A 10,314-nucleotide genomic window follows, 5' to 3' on the forward strand; every position below is an offset into this window, starting at 1 on the left:
AACCAGTCCCTGTGCTACACCACCATCACCACTGAGTGCACAAACCCCAGACATTTTGATCCCAGAGGATTTGCAACAACGCACAGCCCAGAGCTAAGGAGATATTTTGGTGCTCTTTGCACCCCCCCCACCCCCAGCCTCTCTAACTCTGCAGTGAGTGAACTTAGCTCTACCCTCTCCACAACTCAAACCAAAGTCCTCAGCTCCATAACTGTGGGATTATTACAAGGTCCACACCTGATCTACACAAGCATCTACACAAGCACAAATCTCTTATGCCCCTCCCCCACTACGTGCCTCACTCACTCTTTTGATTTGTGTGTATAATTCACAAGGTCAGCCTCCCAAGAAAGAGGCCGGGAGGTTCTTACCCCCATTTTACAGATATGAAAGCTGAGGTTGGAAGTAAGTGAGAGTGGCTGAAGCAGGGGTTTGTCCCTGCATCCCCTCGGGCCAGTTTGGTGCCCCTACCCTCCTGCTGCTCAGTGGTGTCCAAGTCTGAAGACCCCCTTACAGACGCCCAGAAGGAAACCCTGGTTTGGGAATCAAATAGTGAGATTTAAAAAAAAAAAAGAGAGAGAGAGAGAGAGAGAGCAGGGTTGCGTGTGGAAAGAACGTTCTGGGTGGAGGGGCAAGCTAGTGCTCTCGTTTCCACGGACTCTAAGCAAACCAGTGTGACAGACAAACCAGTGGCCAGGACAGGTGATGGGAGGGGCCCTGGCCCTGAGGAGTATTGTAGATCTTTGATGTGAAAGTGCCAATGAGTATGAGAGCCCTGGAGTGTGGGGGCGGGGCTCGAAACTCCACGGGGCGGGGTCAGCATGTCCCTGAGGGCCCGGGAGCACAAGGGCAGGGCTCAGAACTGCACGGGGTGGGGTCAGCATGTCCCTCCAGACCTGTGCATCCAAACTTTACAAAAAGTAAACGACAGCTCAGTTTCTCAGTCACCCGAGCCTCATTTCAAGTGTCCTTAGCCACACGTGTGTCTGGAGGACAGCACACACACACACTGGCTCCCAACACAGAAAGGGTCACAGGCGCACTGTGCTAGAGACACCACTCAAGGCTTGGGTGGAAAACGTTTTTGGGAGAGAAAAAAGGAAGCCAGTGGGGACGGGCTCCAGTGACTCAATGAGATTGTCAGTGGTCAGGGCCAGTGTAGGGCCTGGCGCTCAGCCAGTGTCCTGAGAAACGGGAAGGTGATGATTCCCGAGATACTTCCAGGTGCTCCCACCTCCAAAGTTCCACCCGGTTGCCATCCTCCTCCACGAATCATGGCTGCCCGAGAGGTCAAATAGAATATGACCAAGAGGGCAGCGGGACTGTCAAGGCCAGGTCAGGAGGCTGAAGTTGGTGCTTTGGGGCTCTCGCCTTCCTGCTGCGCGCATGCGCGATACTGCCCACCACGCGCCTCGCCTGAGTTGGCTTGCTTTCCTGGGAATGTTTCATGTGCTCGTGATGTAGATTCTCCTGTTGCTCACTGCGGGGCTGTGTGGATACTGATGGTGGCAGGTGAGGCTCTGCCTGCCTTTGAGGTTCTCCTGCTTTTCTGTCTTCTGCATTTATCAGTAAGAGGGGAGGGCCGAGTCTCCAACTGCAATAGAGAATTTGCCTGTTTCTTCCGCAAATCTACCCGGTTTTGCTTCCTACGATATGGGACTATTCACTCCAGGGAACCCAGCGATGTGGAGGCTGGGGACGCTATGGCTTTGAGGATTGGCCCACCGAGCCAAAGGTGAACCCTGTTTTCGTCCACGATCATTTTCCTCACTGTGATGGCTGCTTTGCTTGATGGATCTGCAGCTGCTTGGCTTACTTTTGATTTGTGTGAGCAAAACCAGCGCCTTTCTCCACCCCTTTTCCTTTAGCCTGTGTTTCCGTATTGAAAGTCGGCCTTTTTGTACACAACATGTGGTTAGGTCTTATTGCTGTTTAATCCATGGGGCTAGCCTCTGACCTCTGACATTTAGGCCACTCCCATTTAAAGAGATTTTTGAAATGGGAGGATGGAGAGACACAACACCTGTCAGGACAAACTGCAGGTGGCAACAGCCCACGTGCGCACCGTTTTGAAAAGCAGGACAGGCTCAGAATGACAGAAAGATACACAGGGACCCCATAGGAGGAAGCTGCCTTAGGCTGAGTTTTGAGTTTTGAAGGCTCCGCCGAACCTTTACTGCTGAGTGAACTACACGGTCTCTCAGGACGGGGAAGGGTTGTGGGACAAGCTAAGCTGCCATTCTACGTGAAGGAAAGGGTTGCTCTTGTGACCCTCTTGTGAAGCAGTTCTGTGTTGTTTTATGAGTTACTCGCAGGTGGCGAGTGAGGCTGTGCCTGAGGGCAGGGACCGCAGCAGGGAGTGGGTCACTATGGTGTGAGTTGGAGAAGAACTCTGAGGGGAGAGTTCACAGAAGGGGGTCGGGTGCCACCATCAGGTGGAAGACTGGGACATACGCTGTGCCTGAGGCTTCCCTCCCCCCAGATGCCAAGTGTCTGTTGTCCTTCCCTGCAGAGAGAGGCAGGTTCCTTTACATGAGGGGAAGGAGCCGCCCACCTAAGGGCAGGTGAGGCCAGTGTGGGTCCTGTGATGCAGGCCTTACTGGGAGCAGACTGAGCCAAGAGAGTCAGGGTGAGGGCATGGAGTATGCAGATGGGCTGGAAGGGGCTGTGGGGAGTAAGGAGAGGGCGGGACCGCCATGCTTGCTTCCAGACATGGGATGCAGCAGCTTTACGTGGCCCCTAGAATGGGTGTCTCTCTCCCTCCAGCTCCTCTGCCATGCTTATGATGGCACTGGAGAGGGAGCATGAGAGCCTGGTTAGGCAGAGGGGAGAGCAGGAAAGCATGCGGCAATGGGTCCTGGCATGTCTGGGTCTAGGGTGGTGACTCTAAGACCCAATCTCAGGTGATAGCGAGGAACAGAAGTGAGGGACAGAATCTCTTCATCCGTGTGTGAGCATAGGAATCTCCCATTCTCATCCCCAGACCTCTCCCCCATGTGTGATGCATATGACGGTGACTGCTAGTGTCGGACACCAGAGAAACCAACCCAACAGGTAAACGGGGTGTCTCGCCTCTCTTCCTTGAGGACTTTGAGGGACATCCTGGAGAGGGATGAGGCACCTCTCTTCTCTGAAGAGGCGGGAAACCATGAGTTGAGTAGTGTGGCTCTGGATGGTAGCACACTGGGTCCAGGGCTCACGAACGAGGTCTGGAACTCTGGTTAGAGCTGTCTTCAGAGCTTTATTATGGGGCCCCTGCCCTGGGCAGGAGAGATCCTTAGCTGACGTCATAGACATAAGGACGGAATTGCCGAGTTGCGTCCCTGTTGAACTGGAACTCCTGCCCTGCTTGCTGAGTCTCCATTAGCGTTTGCACGCTCGGCCATCCTCCTGACCCTCCCCGAGTTCTCCCAGGGCTCTGAATGCAGTCTTTTTTATTCAAGGACTGTGAATACTCCTGAGTGTGCACGGCGCAAGCCTACAAACTCTCTCACCTCTACCAGAGATGGTAAGGTCAGTAAACAGTAAACTGGGCTGTGAGGTGGGCTCACTAATGGGGAGGCCTGTAGAATTCAGCAGGGACCCAGAAAGGAACCCAGGGTGTTGATCACGGAGTGGTGTCTAGAAAACACACTAACAAACCACCTATGCAATGTCACTGGATCCTTGAGATGTCCTGTAAGATGGAGCAGGGCAGCTGTGGGATGGCAGCCATCAAAGGGAAGCTAGGGGGTCTGTGCGCATGCTCAGGGCTATCTCTTTTTACAGGTCCTTTGTACCCTAGAGCCCAGGCAGGCCATAAGGACAAAGGGTGCTGGGGACACAAGCAGGTAGTTTGTAAGTTTGGTGTAAAGAGCTAACTTCTACCTTCTCTTTCACCTACGTGCCATTGGGCTTAGCCATGTGTGGCCCGTGGTTGGCACAAATACTTGGAACGTGCGAGGAAAGAAGCTGGAGGTGGGCTCAGAAGGTGCGGCCCAGGCCCATGTAACAAATGCCTGAGGAATCACAAGTGTGCACCCACACACACAGGTTGCTGGAGTGAGGGGTGGGGCACTGGAGTGCCCAAAGGCTGCAGACCTTCCCTGTGGGCCTTGGATGGTGGAGGGGATCTCCCTGGGGGCTCTGAGCTATTGCAGGACTGGTCCCCTCTTCCCTGCTCCAGCTCCAGACCTCTCAGTGCCCCCTCCCCCAGGAACAGTGTGCTCTGCAGAGGGGCAGCTGCTGTCTGAGCAGCTCCTGCGAGAGGCAGTGCTTGGGTGTCCTCCTGCCCTTACCCTGAGAAGCCACTGCAGGGGTGGGGCCAGGGCACTGAGGCCAAGACAGTGGACACCACTCAGAGACGCTGAGGCCGCTAAGCTGTGGAGCAGGGCGAGCTGAGAAGGAAATGCTAACCCTGTGGGTCTGCACGTCCCTGCCCAGGTGTCTAACCTAAAGCAGTAAACCCTCGTGCTCTTACAGAAGTCCTGTGGATGCCCTAGTTCCGTTATCTCCTAGACGGAGGAGCCCCGCACACCCGGTCTTTCGCCAGTGAGCATGCCTTTGTACCCAGGCTGTTCTGGGAGTAAGTAAATGCTGCTCTCAGCTCTCCGCCGATGTCCCTGGTGGGAAGAAGTGAGCTTCAAATTTCCACTTCACATCCTTCCGGAGCATAAAGAGTTAATGGAGCACACATCATCCTAAGACTTCACAATCCTTTCTCTCACCCCAGCTTTCTCTGCAGCTGTCTGTGTGCTCACGAAGTCCAGGTTGGCACATGGCTGATAAGACTCATCTATGGGTCATCTAAGGCTCATCCAGGCTGTGCCCTGCCTGGGCCACTGAATGCCTTGTGCCATTTCCAATAAATCTCTTACTTGTACTTCAAGTTTCCATTTCCAGACAAGAGAATCCTCCAGTCAAGCCCTGGGCTCTCTCTGGCCTCTCAGGTTTAAGAGTCGGACTCTGTGTGTGTGTGTGTACTGTCACAGTTCTGTGAGCTCTTACACACTTCAGGAACAGGATGCTGAGGCCGATGCTCAATGCTGCCTTCTCACACTCCAAAATAACAGCCAGTACACAGGGCCTGAACAGGGTCAAAGCAGAAGCATTCCTTCACCACAGCACCTGCTGGGGTGCCCGGGCCTGCAGGGGATTAGAGGAGACCACCCTAGGAAAGGGGAGGGAGATGCACAAAAGAATGATGGGACAAGAGACACAAAGAAGAATCACAGGTCTGAATGTCTGACCAAGTGCTTAAACTTTATTGTTCAGGCCGCCATTATAAATACAAGCAGGCGGGAGGGCCATTTAACAGTTAGGGTTTAGGGTCATCCTGTAATTGCAAAGGTCTCTACGCCCACAAGCATTCCTTAGCCCAAATCACTTATCTAGTTTCTCACAAGCAAGAGGGCAATAAGGCATTTCTCGCTCAAGTTGCTTATCTGGTTAATATTTTCTCTCAGGCAGGAGGGCAATAAAGTCTTGGCTCCTGGCACTGGGGGAAGTAGACGTGGGCTCCCTCAATCCGTAACCAACCCCTGCCCTATCTACAGTCAACAAAGGGTCTGAAAGGAAAAATGACTTTCTCCAGCTTATTCTCACTGGGTATATAAACTACATTTAAGGGCAGGCTCAATGCCCAGCAGCAGATGGCCGCCAGAAACAGCTCTCAGTGGTATCCTTGTATCCTTGTCTGTGGTTTTATTTTGTCTCAAATTTCTTGGTTTAGGATTTGTGTCCCCCCCCCCCCATGTGTGTAACTAGTCTTGTTTGCATATTATGTTTTCTGATTTTGTCTTTTTATGTTTGTTTGCTTTTCATTTGCACTTTATGATATATTTTTTAATATATATATTTGTCTCTTTGTTTTATGAAAAGAAAGAGAAAGGAGACCTGGTGTTGGAAGAACCAAGGAGGTGGGGAGGATGTGGGAGGAGGTGCCGGAGTGGAAACCACAATCAGAATTTACTGTATAACTTTTCAACTAATAAAAATGAGTTATACCAGGGCTGGAGAGATGGCTCAGTGGTTAAGAGCACTGACTGCTCTTCCAGAGGTCCTGAGTTCAATTCCCAGCAACTACAAGGTGGCTCACAACCATCTGTAATGGGATCCGATGCCCTCTTCTGGTGTGTCTGAAGACAGCTACAGTGTACTCATAAATAAAAAATAAAATAAAATAAAATAAAATGAGTTGTACTCTGTAAGAGAGCCTTGCATGAGCACTGGGCACACATCTATGCTGCCGTTAGTTGTGGGTGCCGTCTCATGGATGCCTCTCGAGACAGGTTACTGCAGGAATGGGGACTCTGTTTGGGAACTCTGCGACTGCTGGCTCCTCACACTGGTCTGAAACTGGAGCCCTTGCACAGGGAGGCTTCTTGGCTGCTCCTGCCAGGCTGGCTGCATCATCAAGGTGGCTGTGGGGGCTGAGTGGTGTTCCCTGAGGTGTGTGGGTTGGAATCCTAATTTGCAGTGAGAGCATCCTCAGGCCGAGACATGGGGTGTTTCCGGTGGGGCTGTCAGGAATGGATGTTGGGGAGGTGGGGAGGTAGATTGAGCCTGCTCTCTCTCTCTCTCTCGCCTGGAGGTGCTGTGGGAGGACAATATGGGCCGGACTGGTTAGCCTCACCCCTTGATATCAGACTTTCCAGACCCTAGTGGTAAGAATAAGTGTGTTTTCCCTCATAAACTCTGCAGACATTACACAAGGTACCGTCCCAGAGCCTGGCCATGGGCCTTTTTTGTTTTTGAATAGTCTTTCATTGATGCAGCAGAGCCTACAAGAGGAACAAACTTACTTATTGTTAGCTGTATTTCAGGGCCGTCCTTCGTATCACGAAACGGTAACATGACATCATGGCTTTACAAACCGCAGCACCTGGCGCCTTTTGGTGACTTTTTACTTTATGCTCCGAAGACGCTTTTATCCAGTAGGGACTGACACAATAAGACACAGGTACACAGCTCCTCATAGGCACCTGTTGGGGAGGGACCTGGTCGTCATGGCTTCAGCCATGGATGAAGCTCTGGCAGCACAGGAAGGCTGACACGATGCTAAGTGCACAGCTGATTGCTTATTTCAACTACAAAGTGTAGTACAATATTTTACGAATTCTTTGAGAAATTTTATACATTTGTGAACACAGTCACCCCCACACCTCCCACCAACTCTTCCCAGATCTGTCCCCTGTCCTATGTCCCTCTTTATCCCTTTCTTTCTCTCTTTTTTATTATTTTGTTTTGAGATAGGGTTTCTATGATGTAGTCTTGGCTGTCCCGGAACATGCTATGCAGACCAGGCTGGCTTTGAACTCACAGAGGTCCACCTGCCTCTGCTTTGTGAGTGCTGGAATGAAAGATGCACACCACCATGCCCAACTGACAGAATCCAGTGGCCTGTATACTCGTGTGTGAGAGCATCCACTGGCTCACAGGTGCTGGACCAGAGACCTTCCCTTGCCCTGAAAGAATATTAATTCCTTTCCCTAGAAGCTGCCAAGTGCCTACAGCTTCTCAGCCTGGGGTGGGGGCTCAAGAGCCACTCCACACTGTCGGCTTTAGTTTACAGAGGCAGCCATGGTTGCTGTGAGTTCATATAGCACAGTGGTTTTCTCTTCTGCCTGGGTGTTTGGTTTTTTGGTTTTGTTTTGTTTTGCTGCAATCCTCCCCACCCTTCTGTCCTTACAGTAACCCCCTCCCCCTGACCCCACCCCATGATGCTGCCTGAGCCTTGGAGTGAACATGATGAGTGTGTACACGTGCATGTGAGCCAGCCCTTCACTGGCACTTTGATCAACTGTGAGTTTGTGTTAATAACTCTTAGTCACCATCCACGGTAGAAGGCCTAGCTAGACCAGCAACTGGTTCTCTTACCTCCCTGTCTGCTATCCTCCTGGTTCGCAGCCCAGCCCTCCTCCAGGGCTGTCCTCTAACCATTCCTCCCTCGGTTCCCCAACCATCTGCCCAGATGGTCCCTTCTCCCCCATTTTCCCAATACCAGCAGCTCCAGGCTGTACCAACTGTTGTAGCCTTTCAGCTCAGCTTCTCCCGACTCCACTGCCTCCTAAGGAGGTGATCTGACCCGGCTGCCTTCTCCCTTCTTTCTCAGCCTTCTTTGTAAATAAATCTTGCCCCCGTAAACACATGGCCATGTCAGCTGTGGAAGGTCTTACAAGTTTCCTAGTTGACCTTCTGGTCCCACACTGGCACTGAAGTATAGTTATCAACATGTAGCCCACCACACATTCCGTCTGATCTGAGATACATTTCCAACTCCTAGAAACCGGGTATAGACTTTCCGAAGCGGCCATTCTGAAAACTCGTGGTAACGATTGTTTTGTGGCGTGACAGTTATAACTCCCGAGTCCACCAAACCGTCTATTTTTCAATGTCATTGATGTGCAACTTTAATTTTGGCCTGCGATCATTAACAACTGTTTGCCAGAACGCAGGTTTTCCAGTACTCCAAACCCTCCTGACCTTTCTACGGGAGCGGCTTTGACTTTGATGCAGGCGAACGGTAACAGCTGAGCCATCCCATCACCTGTGTTAGTTAATAAAGCATATTCTTTTATTTTTTTTTAACACAAGCCGTTGTTTTCATTTCTCCTTTGAACTCCTCATCTCTAAATCCCGTATGCACAATGAATCCTGGGGAGGTCAAACTGCTCCTTCCCAAGATCGTGCCAACTGTCCCCGAGGGCAAAGGACCATAAACCCCAGTAGTCACTTTCAAAACTGAATTTCAGTGGGTGGTGTAAGATGTTTTATCTGTGGCCAGGCCTAGAGCAGGGCGGCTTAGGAGACCTGCAATACTTAGTTGAGCCTTTTTTCTGCCTGCTTGTTATTTTGTGTCTGACAAGAGGCAAACGGCTTGTACTTTTTTGCTGTGGGGCCTTGAGCTAAGCCCCCATTTTGTTTCCTGATGGCAGGGAATGGCCTTGGGTCTCTCTTGGACCTACACTCATTGGTTCAGTGGCAGCCCTTGTCACACTGCCCAGGCCCTCTTTACAGTTCCTAGTTAGGAAGAAAACATTATCCTTAGAGATGACGCAGACACAGTTTTGTTGCGAACTGCCATAATAAAAGCATAGTGAAAGCACTGTATGTTTTGAGATCTAGAACCATTAGCTATGGCTTGCCCAATTATCAACAGTATTCTATATGCTAGAACCAATATCAGTCATCTGCCTGATCCACTCTTCCATAGGTGCCACCCTCCCCCTTAATAGACCGATAGCCTTTTTTTTTTTTTTTTCATTTTGTATTTGCATTTTCAAACACCAAGGTCTCCATTAGTTCTTGTCTCAGATCAGGGTCTGATATGGCTTTGTTCACAGCTAAAGCTAATTTTTGTAAAAAAAAAAAAAAAAAAAAAAAAAAAAAAAAAAAAAAAAAAAAAAATCAGTGAGAACTTGCCCTGAGCCTTGTATAATTTTTGTAAATGATGTGGACTTCTTTTCCGCCTCAGCAACTTTGTCCCAAGCTCTTCTTAAAGGTGCCGGATGATGTCGTTCTGTGACTGTATCTTCAGATTGAACCTGTTCTTGTATATCAGCGTACCAACCTTCGGCTATCAACTGCTTCCTCACTCGTTATATCAATTGTCCCCCCTCTCTCTTGTGCTGTTACAAATTGCTGGCTTCTTCTCTCCAACGTGACAGTCATTGCAACCGAGGAACAGCCTCTACTGCAGCAGTTACCAGTCCCTCCCAGGATTGGAGAATACTTCTGTTTTGAGAAGACCAGTTACTGAGAGTTTGTTTCACATAGGGTAAGAAAACATTGCCTCTTTAAAATGCCCCAGGCCTGCCATTTCTACAGAATGCCACCCTATTTTGTCCTAGCCCATGGATCATCCCCATTGGCAGGCATACACTGTATAATTACAGGGAATGCTGTAGGTGATTTTGTGACCAGGGACTGCCTGTCCTCCAGAGGTGCTGTGGGCTTAATCCTGTCTCCCGGAAAAAGGCTGTCTCACCTGACCATTCTCCTGCCTTTTCATTTCCTCTACTCCCCTCTGACAAGATTCCTTGCCCTCTTTCGACCTGGGGGGCAGGAGAGAACGCCATCTTTTCATTGCTGGAAATGAACCTGTTTGTTCTCTCTTTTTTTTTTTTTTTTCCGAAAGAGGAGGAACGGACAGACCCTCTTGCTTTCCCAGTTCCTCCAGATTTGATTCCCAAGCTTCTCCACTTCCACCTGTGTTTTTTTCAGTTGCTCTGCCAGTCTTTCAACCTTTTTATAAACAAAATAACCCAGAATGAGGAAAAGGAGAAAAAAAAAAAAAAAAAAAAAAAAAAAAAAAAAAAACACCAACAACATGTG

At 50.1% G+C, this 10,314-nt stretch overlaps 1 long non-coding RNA gene across 1 annotated transcript; it reads left to right on the forward strand.

Moving 5' to 3' along the window:
- The first annotated feature begins 1,337 nt into the window (after positions 1 to 1,337).
- Positions 1,338 to 6,123, forward strand: LOC143437572 (uncharacterized). The gene is made up of 4 exons (XR_013106974.1): positions 1,338 to 1,512; positions 2,984 to 3,054; positions 3,444 to 3,513; positions 4,462 to 6,123. It is a non-coding gene; the product is annotated as an uncharacterized LOC143437572 (long non-coding RNA).
- Positions 6,124 to 10,314: the final 4,191 nt, after the last annotated feature.

The sequence above is a fragment of the Arvicanthis niloticus genome, chromosome 24, assembly GCF_011762505.2.
Source record: "Arvicanthis niloticus isolate mArvNil1 chromosome 24, mArvNil1.pat.X, whole genome shotgun sequence".
Lineage (NCBI taxonomy): Eukaryota > Metazoa > Chordata > Mammalia > Rodentia > Muridae > Arvicanthis > Arvicanthis niloticus.